Consider the following 13267-nt stretch of genomic DNA (forward strand, 5'->3'; position numbering starts at 1 on the left):
GGCTGACAATAAAACAAACAATATAACATTAGCTCTAAACTACTCGATATTAAACCAATAGGAACATATAACAAAATAAATATAAATAATACGGTTGCAATTGTCACACTTATTAAAGACAATAAAATTGATCAGACTAATGTCTCTGTGCTAAGCTCACCGATTAAGAGAAAGACTCATATTAGAATTATATTGTACGAGCCGGCCCGCGGCATAACATACGCCGCTATTTAGTTGTTGTTTTTTCTACTTTTCAGTAATTCATAATTTGTGAATTCGACAGTACCAACGCTGACACTGAAAATATTTCTTTAAAACACTATAAGTAGCTCGTTACAAACCATAACACCCCCCCCCCCCTTCCTCCCCCTCCCCCCCCCCCCCCCCCCTCAACGTTTAAAATCGTTTCAAACTAAATTATCTGCCGCTAATAGCCGTCACTTAACCCGACTCCACGAAGGTAAACATAGCGTGAACCACAGCTCACTAAGACCATGTAGGGGTGGGGATGGTAGCGAGCCCGTTTACAGCTTGTTTTCTAGCGTCTCCTAGAAGAGAATTATATATATAGATAGATTGTTGCGAGGTTATAAAAGAAGGGGACTTAATTTAATGTACATTTTATAAGGGAAACAACTTAAACTCTTGTTTGCTTATTAAAGTGTACCAAAACATTTCAAAAACAGCATACATATATTACACTTTCGTATTAATTTTCTAATATAAACTTATAATTTCAAATATATATCGTTTAAGTAAAAAGTTTCGATTTAAAAATAAAATAAATTGCAAATGTATTTTAATTCGTAAGAACCATTACAAAATGATATATAATCTTAAATATATTTTCTGCCAGATCTTCGACCAAGGGATGAGTAATAGATACTGGTAGTTCGTATTATTTTAATTCATATTTATTTGACCAACCAACCACTGGGTTTAAAGGAATAAATTTGTTTTGGCAGCTGTTTGAAACAGAAACTGTTTACAAGTTTTTTTCATTAACAGGCGTCCATGACCAATGTGTAGATATGTTTTTGAAATAGTTGACCACTGTTAACAGTGATCTTGTTGGCTATGTGCATGTAGCCACTTGTACAGATAATCTAATCACTATGTTTGTTAAATGCAATAAACTTGTACATTCATGAAAAAAAAAATTAATTTTAGAAAATAACAACTCAAATGAAAATATTGAAACCACATGTCAAACATCTTAACAAAATATTCAAGAAACTAGGAAACACATTTATTAAGATTGTACATAAGTTCGGAAAGAAAAGCAAACTTTTGCGAATATATTAAAAACCACCAATCAGGCGGCCATAACAAATAAAGCGATTACACTTAATTAACACAAATAGACAAACAACAGAATACGAAAGCAGACTTGTAGCAACGGCTATTTATATATCCACCCTATGAAAATACAGGAATACAGATTGTATTGTAAAACATACTCTGAGTTAAAAGAAATATTTCAAGAAAATCTAAGACAAAGCTAAGACATTGTAATTAATAAACATATAGACGTCTAAATTATGTAAGTGTTACTTAAGCTTTTCCTTACTATAATTTTTCAGGTACGTAAGTTGCACAATTGTAACTTTAAAAAAAATATTGCTTAATATGTTTAAAGTTTAATGCATATTTGCATTTGCACTGTTTTGTTTATTAAATCAGATTTATGGTTGTATACGGACGACCATATGTGACACAATAAAAATTAAAGATTAATAAACAAAACACTTGGTGAAATTCATTAAAAGAAAACATACGTTAATATTTAACACTCTTGTTTAATGATAAATATTCTACTCCCTTTAATGTATAATAAATGTATGTTAAAAAATGCACAGTTTCCTAGTTATATCGCCTATGCTAGGGAAAACAACTCTTACAACATTTGTTAAAGTCAACACATGAAGGTCGCCAAGACGTAACACACATTTGTGTTAAAAAAATATGTAAACATGTTAAGTTTTAGTATGCACTTTGGAATGCAATGATTGTTTTTTTTTCTGATGGGATACATTTTAAAATTTAAATAATCATAAACAAAATGCCAGAGCTTTGCAACAACTTTTTTGTTTATAGGTAACTGTATTCATCTATAATTAGTGGTTGTGAGGGTTCATTATTGAAATTAAAATAATACTTTATTCTTTACATGAATAAATGCAACTGTAATCAATAATACTTAGTGTTTGCTAAATAAAATCCACGAACGGGTTGCTCCTGTATTGTTTTTTAAAAGATTGGAAGTTGATAGGCGCATGTCTAAATATAACTAGGTACACAAATGCTATCATTTACGCTTCGTGCAGAATGATATAATACACTTACATGTTAATACCTCGGTACTCAAAGCATGCTAAAATGGACGGTCTTATCATGTGTTTGCAAATAAAAACGCTGTCTAGATTTTTATTAGAGTCTTACGCTTTAATTTATGGAAATATAAAGTTGCAATAATATAATAATATAGGAAAATAATTTTAAAGAATACTGTTTTGCGGTGTTTCTTTTCCACGAACACTTACACTATCTAATCTAGTTAAAATTTTGCTTGTATGACAAATCACATTTTAGCTTGCTCAACCGCTCGTATCCCAACATGTTGTTATATTTGGGCACTCGAATGTCGAGGGAACACTGCAAGTAAAAAGTTTACCTTTTAATACAAAAAATAAAACTCAATATTATTATAGTGGGTGGAGATGTAGATGGTTAAACAACTGAAATCATAAATGGTAAAATATGTTACCTTTTTGGTTTAGAATGAAGAAAAATGGTATCATAAAAATGTGTTCACATTGATTTCGATCATACAACAGGTTTTGTCTTAAAGTAATTATTACGTAGTACGTGTTTTAAAAACATAACACGAAGAAGGCCTCTTGAAATTTAAGTCTCTACTCCAATGCTGAGCTTTAATTAGAAATATATGGTCTATGATCAGTAGGAATAACAAATAATTTATTGGACCTAAATTGATTTAAACATATTTAAATTACTGTGTCGAAAGTCAAACTATAAATAAAACTTCCTTTGTTCTTCTTCTTCTTCTTCGTTCTTAATTATTTGTGTTGAAGGGGATCGAGATTTATCTGCCAGTGGGTTTGAACTCGAGACTTTGTTCGAATTTATCAACCATGAGCTTTTTGCCGACTCGACCACGCCTTCAACACAATTAAGCGTTACGTGTCAACTGGTTATGCGCCATTGAGGCCATTGACTCCGATTTCAGCCTGCTTTTCTTTTTGGATTTGCTTCCATAGCCTTTGTCCAACCAAGAACAAACTACAAGGGAGCAGTTGTTTAATTTTGGAGTTGTCTCTCCTAGAAGAGTGGCTGTCCCCAGCTAACAGGCCTCTTCTGCCCGAGGGTTCGAACTCGAGACTTTTCGGTTTAGCAACCAGGACTTTTACCGACTCGACCACGCCGAACCCACTTCCTTTGAAAAGTTTTATTTTTAACAGGGATATTAAACTCAGCCATTATAGAAAAAACCGTTGAAATATGAAATAACAGATGCACTTTATCCATACAAGAAACGCAATGATTGTAAACACTATAATAGTGAAGATACCAGAGATGACAGACAACATATTTAAATCACGCTGTGGGTAAGGCAGTTGATGGAACCTCCACAGTTTTATCACAGAGTTTATCTAATGAATGATATTGAGAAAGATTACTACGAGTTGATGTACGCTTTGATTGTCTTTTTATAAAGCATCAATCAGAAGAGATGGACACAAATTACCTGTAACCCAGATCATAGCCGTTTTTGTAACGACAAAAAAAAAATCAAGAAGAGGGAAAAAAAAAGAAAACAAAAAACAACCGAGGACTATCAAATAATGATAGTGACAAAAAGTTGTGACATATTGGAACATTTAAATCCACCCAAACACGTTTTAAATCAACCAACATTGAATAACATTACGTCTAAACTATTCCATATTAACCGAATAGGATAATAAAACAGACCAAACATAAATAGTACTGGAGCGATTGTAGCCTATACCGTAATTATTCTATGGATACTCATGAAATAAAATAATAATTGATGAGACTCATGTCTCTGTGCTAAGCTAACCGATTAAGAAAAAGACGTATTTTGGAATTTTATTGTTTTCATGTGATAAATGAAGGGGACTTAATTTAATTTACATTTTACAAGGGAAACAACTTAGATTTATATTATTTTTGTACTAATTAGGTACACGTTAATCAACACGATAATGGGTATTAAATTATTATATTAATTTTCTAATAGCAACTTTTAAATTCGATTATATCATTAAAGATATATGTTTCTATATAAAAATGTAACTAAAGTGCTTGTGTATTTAAATGTTTGAGAACCATATAAAGATGTTATATACTTTGTCGTATAAGTTGTGCCTTGTCATATATAAAAGTGCAGTTTAAGAGTTAGACACTCCAATTTTTTTAATTATTTTTTTTTTGGAAAACATCTATTCCTTATGAAGCCGAAGTTAAATCTTTACTGCTAAATCCTGTTTTCATCCTTCTCATTACTGACAATAAATTATCTCAAAACGGTTCTGTGTCGAACAGGATACATCTGCCACAATTTCTTAAATAATATCCCACTAATATCAGTTTCATCATATCATTTAGAATTAGTAGATGTCAGTTCTCCAACCAGAAGAGCAGTTCAACCCACATTAATTCTGAGCCAAAGTTTAGTCATAATCCTGCCCTGTCAAAGATCCCCTATGCAGGAAAGTAATGTCTATATTACATATTAGTCTGTTTAAAAAAAATCATAAAAAACGTTTTAATAACAAGCTTTTATGTAATAATGCACTAAAAAGTAAATACAATATGTAGATACTGCCTCTAAATCTAGCTATATAGCTTTTACCCTCTGAGGGTGTAGCCCAAAAAGCTGTAGCAGTGGATTATGACAAGTACAGATGTCCGTCTAGACTGTTGGGACATTTAACCCAGCTAGTGATCCTTGACAAAATCTCTGCTGTCAAATATTTCTATGATTGCCCGGTGGCAAATAACATTATAGATGTTGTTGAAGTTCAAACTATTAACAAACTGAAATGATAAAAAAAAAACAAAAAAAAAAAAACAGGTAGAAGCTCTCCAGCTAAAGAAGAAAAAATATCACTAGGATTGGCCATAAAAAGATGAAGAAGCGCAAATTAAAAAAAAAAGACATAGAATGTACTTCTTGTGGTCAAGACAGAGGCGAGCCAAGAACGCTAAAAAGATGAAGACATACCGCAAGGAACTTGAAGAGATCATGAAGACATACCGTAAGGAACTTGAAGAAATCAAGACGTCTCCTGAAACCTTTGATGTCATGGCTTTCAGACAAGAACAGTTGACAAAAGCTAGAAAAGTCTGATACTCTATCAATGTGTTTGAATCTAAACAACAAAAGTACTTTATATTAGATATTAAAAAAAAGTCAGAAGTAACGCAAAATCGTTCACTAAAAAGACTGTGGCATCACTTAATTAAAACGAATAGCCTTTTTATTTTGATTAATATAAACTATTTGTGTAAATCATTTACATATGATATTGTTCTTATACGAGTAGATTTTGATTTGATTTTCCCTCGAGAGTACCAGTTTACAGAATTGGGTAATACTACTAAAGAAAATTAGAAAGTGGATGTAATACTGGGGGTTAGTTATGAGATCAAGGAATTCTAAAAAAATGACACGATCTTGCTATTCTGTTTTTTAGTGTTCGAAAAGTTACTAGAGGTAGCTTTAGCTTCAGGAGCTGACTATCTATATATATAAAGCAAAGTGGTCAAGTGCCCGATATTTGACAAAAACCAAAACAAGCGGGCATTGGCCAGCCTTTCCAAGAGCTTGCTGATGTTAGAGCAGAGGGAGAACGGTCTGTAGCTCTCAGGTGAGCCCAGATCCCTTGCTGTCTTGGACAGGGCGACCACCTCCACAATTTTACCTCTGCTAGAAATTTCGACACACGTCTGTGATTGGTTTGTTTATGACCAATAAAATAATTTAAAACAAATCCGTCCGATTGTATTTAGTTACTCTTTTAACATGTTATCTCCTACAACGAAAACAATATAAATATTCCCCACCGCTGGAGGTAAGAGGTTGATCGAATCAAAAATAGACATGTGATGGAATGTTTTGATTAGCGATGCACTGAACCTTAGAATCTTTATTATATCCCACTTGTCAAGATAAATACATTAAGAGAAATTATGTTGATAAACAACATATTAAAAACAAAAACTAAAAAAAAATATTGTTACTGCATTCTATTTTTAGAAAGTAACAGAATTGGACATTTTTGATTTTGTAAAAATATATAAATTGCTATTGTAAGGACAACAATATTTTAATATTGTAATTGTGTTAAAAGTTAAGAGTTTAAAATTATTTCATATATATATATATTTTAATATAATGATTTTTTTTTTACTTCGATAAGCGCTATAACTGCTAGATGTAATTTTTTAAATTTAATTTTGTTTAAATTTTGATTCTATGTGTCTCAGTGTAGTCAATATACCTTTTTCCGGTTGTTTAAAATTTGAATCATTTTAATTCTCTGTAATCCTAGTTTTATTTCAGCTCTACTTAAAAGCCCTAACCCCCTTCAGCCCACCACACCGATGGAAAAAAATCCTCTGAATCACCAGTTGATTACATATTTGCATTTTCAGTTTTTTTTTAAGAATACAATTGTAATTAGACGTTTTGTATTAGATCTATGTAAAGTAAACAATCTTAAATGAATGAAAGTAGGCTACAAGTAAGAAAGAAGTATTACTGTTGTATATCTGTTTCATTCCTCACAAGTCGATGATGAAAACTGTAAAACTAAAGCGAACATGCAAGGCGAACTGACGGTGAAAATTACACGTCTGAGGCGAAAAAAATAGAGAAGAAAAAAATTAATACTGCACACGAATGATTTTCTAAAAATATATTATAATTCTCTAATATTTAGATAACTATAAAGAAAAGCGTCGGTTGCGATAATATGTATTGGCTACCTTTACTATATTTGTTATATATTTTTGACTGCTATTTTAACAAAGTTACTGCAAATAACCAACTATAGACTTATTAAAGGTTGACTATCGTTTTGATTTTCTGTAATCCCATATTTATTTTCGCTCTACTAAAATGCTCAAACCCCTCTTAGCCCACCACGCCGATGGAAAAAAAATAAATCCTTTGAATCATTATATGATTACACATTTGCATTTTCAAGAACTATATAAAAGTTTTTTTTTCTTTTTATATATTGTGACTTTAAAAATACTGTTTCATTCATGCCAATAATAACTTTCTAGATTTAATTATTTTAATGTTTAAATTGTTAATACCTTTCTATTTGCCCTACACATGTTATAACTATTTCAGAGTCTGGCGTCTAATTAAATTGTATGGTATTTGCAATGAATAATACAGACGATGGATATTAAATGTAAAAAGCAAAGTTAGTCACCTCAGCGTAGGGTCAAAATTCTATTGAAGATGATTCGGACAACGATGTATATATGTTATCTACTACTGTGGTTCAATACACAGGAAGTAAAAATACGGAACATGTTTGTTTTTACCTCGACATATAAGATGGTTGTATGGACAGCAATGAGAGACACTATACACTTCATCGGTGTAAACTTATTAAAATATAGATGATGTCGCCTCTATTACGATCGACATTGAAAAATTAAATATAGAACTACTGCCTAGTCGTTTCAAATGAGGCAAGTTGAATAACAAACTTCAAGTTGTTATTGTCTCCCCGTTAGTAACGTCCAATGCTCAATGTTCTAGTTAACTGTTTGGGCTGTAAACACACAACACACTATGTTGTCAGATTACCTGTATCGATGTTCTTAAGATGTTTTTTTTTTCCCACTGAAGTCAAGAATGTGCAGCATATCTATATGTCAGTTGCACACATTTTAATTTATCGGTTTTAATGTGGAGTGTATAAACATGTTAAATAATAAACTACAGTAATTTTTATACGTTAAATATAATAAGACACATACTATAAACATCTCTTTAATGTGCACTTTTATGTTTATTCATAGCAGATTTATGGATATATATGGAAGACCTTATGTAACAAAAAAAAAAAAAAAGATTCAATCGATAAATCGCACATTTGGTGAAATTCATTAAAAACAAACCGAACAAACGCAATTATTCAATACGTTTGTTTAAATACATATTCAGCTCACTTCAATATATTAAATGTGTGTATATACAGGATAAGGCGAAATCGAATACAAGAATTTAAACACTATACTAAAAGACGTCACATTTTTATTTCCCTTGTGTTAGCGGAGATAATTATATAATATATAATGCAGTCAATAAGTGAAAGACGTTTAGTGAAAATATACCTTTTGACTGATCAATATCATGAAAGTAAAATATTTTTGTGTATGGATGTAGGACATTATATTTATTTCTGCCGCTGTTTTTTAATTTTAAATAGTTATTCAGAATAAAAACCATAGTTTTATATTAACAAAAAAAAACTTTTTAAGTAACTGTAGTTGTAAAAACTAACCGTTTCGTAGCTCCTATAAAAACTATTTTTCATATATTTTTTTCAACTTTTCAAAAACAAAATGCTATTGGAAATCATAATTGTAAGGAATTAGTTACATAAAAATAAAAAAAAATCCAAGAAAACGTTGCTGAATTACGTTTTAGAAAGGGTAGGAAGTTGGTAGGCTATACATGTAAATAATTACGCTCGAATACTAGTAATCTGTATTACCAGTTGCTATTATCGCTTCTCGGCCTTTTGGCAAAGATCAACGTGTTTGTGTTGTGGGTATGTTGAGGATATGCACGGATCCTAAATATTAGGTTAGTCGTCCTAGTCTAGGTTCGATTTCAAGGACCGATAGACGTTCACTTCAACTCATCAAGAATAAAATGCAACCTTAAGACAAGACCGATGTGTGGGTAGCGCCGACATAGCCCTCAACGCTTTATGCTTTCGGGAAGAGTCACCAAGCGCTAGTACCTAGGGGATTTAAATGTACGAGTCGCTTATCATATGTTTTAGATTTTAACTAGGACTAATGCTAGCTAGGATATTCCATCAGGACATGATCGAACACGATAATATCGACGAACTATATTCAACGATAAACTCAATTACTCAATATTCACAACCTACGATTATTCATATCTCGACGACTTAAAAACGTCATCCAAATCAACTATGTTAACAATGCTACTACTAGACATTTTCTATTTGCGATTTTCAACACACGATTACTCAACCCTTACCGACAAACCAGCAGCTTAGCAACTCTCGACCACCCAAAAATGTTTTACTTTCAACAGACATACATTCTAAACTCAAGAGATTCAAGAGTACCCAACCTTCCAAAACTATGAACACTCCTTACATCTTTAAGCTCCTTTTTGCTATCAAAAGTCTCAACACAATCTACCGACACAAGACCAAAGACAACACACTTCGATATCTCATCTCGATACTCCAGTACAACGATACCACCTCACCAACCTACCACAAGCTACACTTCATAATTTGAATTCTAGCATCAACGACAAAACTACAGCTAACTACGATACCTCAACAACAGAAGACCCACAACATCATCACTACAAAACCAACTCAACACAGGACCAGCTACATCATCACTACAAAACCAACTCAACAACACAGGACCCACTACATCATCACTACAAAACTCAATAACACAGGACCCTCTACATCATCACTACAAAACCAACTCAACAACACAGGACCCACTACATCATCACTACAAAACCAACTCAACAACAAAGGACCCACTACATTATCACTACAAAACCAACTCAACAACACAGGACCCACTACATCATCACTACAAAACCAACTCAACAACACAGGACCCGCTACATCATCACTACAAATCTCATCAACACAGGACCCACTACATCATCACTACAAAACCAACTCAACAACACAGGACCCACTACATCATCACTACAAAACCAACTCAACACAGGACCCACTACATCATCACTACAAAACCAACTCAACAACACAGGACCCACTACATCATCACTACACAACCAACTCAACAACAAAGGACCCACTACATTATCACTACAAAACCAACTCAACAACACAGGACCACCTCCACAATTCTACACAAGCAGGGAAGTTCGACACACGTCCTTGATTGGTTGATTAAGAGTGTAAGAACAGTTACATGTTATTTACTTTAATGTAAATGACAACACCCGCAGCTCAAGATACCAGTGCTGTCCACCGCTATATAGAACTGAGCGGAAACTAAAATACATTTTGCCAAAAGTCAACCAAAGTCATCAAATTATTTGATTTTGATCGTAAAACAAATACAAACGATATTATAAACACAGAACTAACATGGCTGTGTGATTGCTATTAAACTGAATGTGTACTAACACAAATGCATCGTCTCTTTATAGCTGCTGATCTAGCCAGAGGCGTAGCGAGGGGGAGGGGGGGGGGTGCGGATCGAACCGGGTGACACCATTTAGGAGGGTGACACCATGGCCAAAAATTAGCAAAATATATAGAGAGAAATTTGAGGGGGCGGTGCAAATCGAAAGTTTGAGGGGGTGGGGGTGCAAATCGAAAGTTTGAGGGGGGTGGAGTGCAAATCGAAAATTTGAAGGGTGGTGCAAATCCATAATTTGTCTCCGGGAAGAGCCGCTACGCCTCTGGGGGGGGGGGGGGGTAGACACCATTAAGTGCCGCAACGGGTGATACCCGACCTCGCTACGCCAATGGATCTAGCTAACTGAAACTATGCTTCAGGAGCTACCTATACATCAATACTTGCAAGTGTACAACTAACCAGTGCTTTATATAGCTGTAAAAATATATCAGCAACAATCAGAAGAGATGGAGAAAATGTTACATCTAACCCAGACCTCAGCTGTTTTTGTAACGACAAAAAAAAAAATCATAAGAAAATAAAGGAAAAAGAAAACAAATGAAAAAAAAAATATAATAGTGATAAAAAATGCAATAAATGAACAAATTTAAATCCACCCAAAACATTTTAAATCAGACATTAAATAAACAAAGAACGGCGGACAATAAAACAAACGATAGGACAGTACGTCTAAACTACTCCATGTTAAACGAATAGGAAAATAAAACAAAGCAAACATGAATAATACTGTTGCAATTATTTGACGTAACTATTCCATATACACTCAACACTCTTATTAAATAAAATGAAATGGTTCAGACTCATATATCTGTGCTGCTCTCACAAATTAAAAGAGAGACATATAAGAATTATATTGTTTCGTTGTGATAAATAATCGGGACTAAATTTACATTTTATAAGGGAAACAATTTACCAATTATTTTGTTGAATAACGTGTACCTAAACAGTTCAAATATTGTATGAATCTGTTACATATTATATTCATGCTCTAATACATACTTTTACGATCGTATGTATCTTTTAAGAGATACGTCTTGATATAAAATTCAATTAAATTACTTTTGCATTCAAAAATTTAAGAACCATTTAAAGATGGTATATATTTTGTCATTTACTTTGTGCATGATCTTTTATTTAGTGTTAGGACTTCACTCCTTTTCAGGTAAAATTATTTTATATATAATTTTTGGAAATGTATAAATAAATTATCTATATATACGAGAAAAATGGCCCGTTGAGGAAGGATACACCGGGCGCTAGGTTGATAGTGCTGTCTCTTTTCTCTAAACTAAAACCAACCCACCCCCCCCACACACACCACCCCCCACCCCCACCCCTCCCACCCCCATCCACCCCACACACCACCCCCACAACCCCAACCCCCCACCCCCACCCCAAACTAAAACCAACCCACCCCCCCCCACCTCCCACCCCCACCCACCCCACACACCACCCCCCCCCCCCAACCCCACCCCCCACCCCCACCCCCAAAAAACATGTCTACCGTCCCATTCAACGAAATATAATTATATACTTTTTCCAGTGTCCGCCCCCTCCCCGAAAATTCTACCCCCGCCCCCGAAAATTTCAAGTACCCCCACCCCTCTCCGGGGAGGAAAAAGTCTGAAAGAAACACTGGTGTCGCGCTTAGCCACTACGCGAAGAATTGCATTAAAGAAATTGCGAGAAAACCACTTTTTAGATTAGACACATTAATTAGGCGGTAATTTTATTATAGAGTATAGATGAGGAAACCACCCCACCCCACCCCCCCCCCCCCCCACACACACCATCCCCCACCCCCCCCCCCCCCCCACCCCCCACTCCCAAAACAATCATGTCTACCGTCCCATTCAACGAAATATAATTATATACTTTTTCCAGTGTCCGCCCCCCTTCCCGAAAATTCTACCCCCGCCCCCGAAAATTTCAATTACCCCCACCCCTCTCCGGGGAGGAAAAAGTCTGAAAGAAACACTGGTGTCGCGCTTAGTCACTACCCGAAGAATTGCATTAAAGAAATTGCAAGAAAACCACTTTTTAGATTAGACACATTAATTAGGCGGTAATTTTATTATAGAGTATCGATGAAGAAATTTCTTTTGAGTTAGGGGGGGGGGGCTCAGACGTTCTTACGCGGGGGTGGGGCTTCGCCCCTACCCGAAGAATTGTATGCAAGAAACTCTTCACGCAAACCATTTAGATTAGACAACATTTCCTTTGTATTCAATGTTTACGCGATAATCAATGACGTCATTATATTACTGTGTGCACTTTCCGCCTTGAGATTATTTTCAACTACATGCTAAATGTGTCGACGTCATACTTCGTCTTTCGAAATACTATGCATGTTTTTAAATTGCTTGTGTTTTCTCTAGAGCGTTCTTGTGAGATTGAATTTTTTCTTATGTTTTCTCTAGAGCGTTCTTGTCAGACAGAGCGCTCTTGTCAGATAGATAGATACATACACAGACAACGAAACTATTATTATAGATAATTCTCTTATTCGAACCGTTAGAAAACAAGCTGCAAACGCTCTCCCTACCTCCCCACCCCTACATTGTTTTAGTGAGCTGTGTTCACTCTAAATGTTTACAAGCAGAGCCAACGATTTTAAACGTAGGGGGGGGGGAGGGAAGGAAGGGGGGGGGGGGGTTATGGTCCTTAACGAGCTACTTATAGTGTTTTAAAGAAATATTTTCAGTGTCAGCGTTGGTACTGTCGAATTCACAAATTATGAATTATTGAAAATTAGAAACAACTAAATAGCGGCGTATGTTATGCC

The sequence above is a fragment of the Physella acuta genome, unplaced genomic scaffold (assembly GCF_028476545.2).
Source record: "Physella acuta isolate Inbredline_101_S28 unplaced genomic scaffold, ASM2847654v3 ptg000142l, whole genome shotgun sequence".
Classification (NCBI taxonomy): Eukaryota; Metazoa; Mollusca; class Gastropoda; family Physidae; genus Physella; species Physella acuta.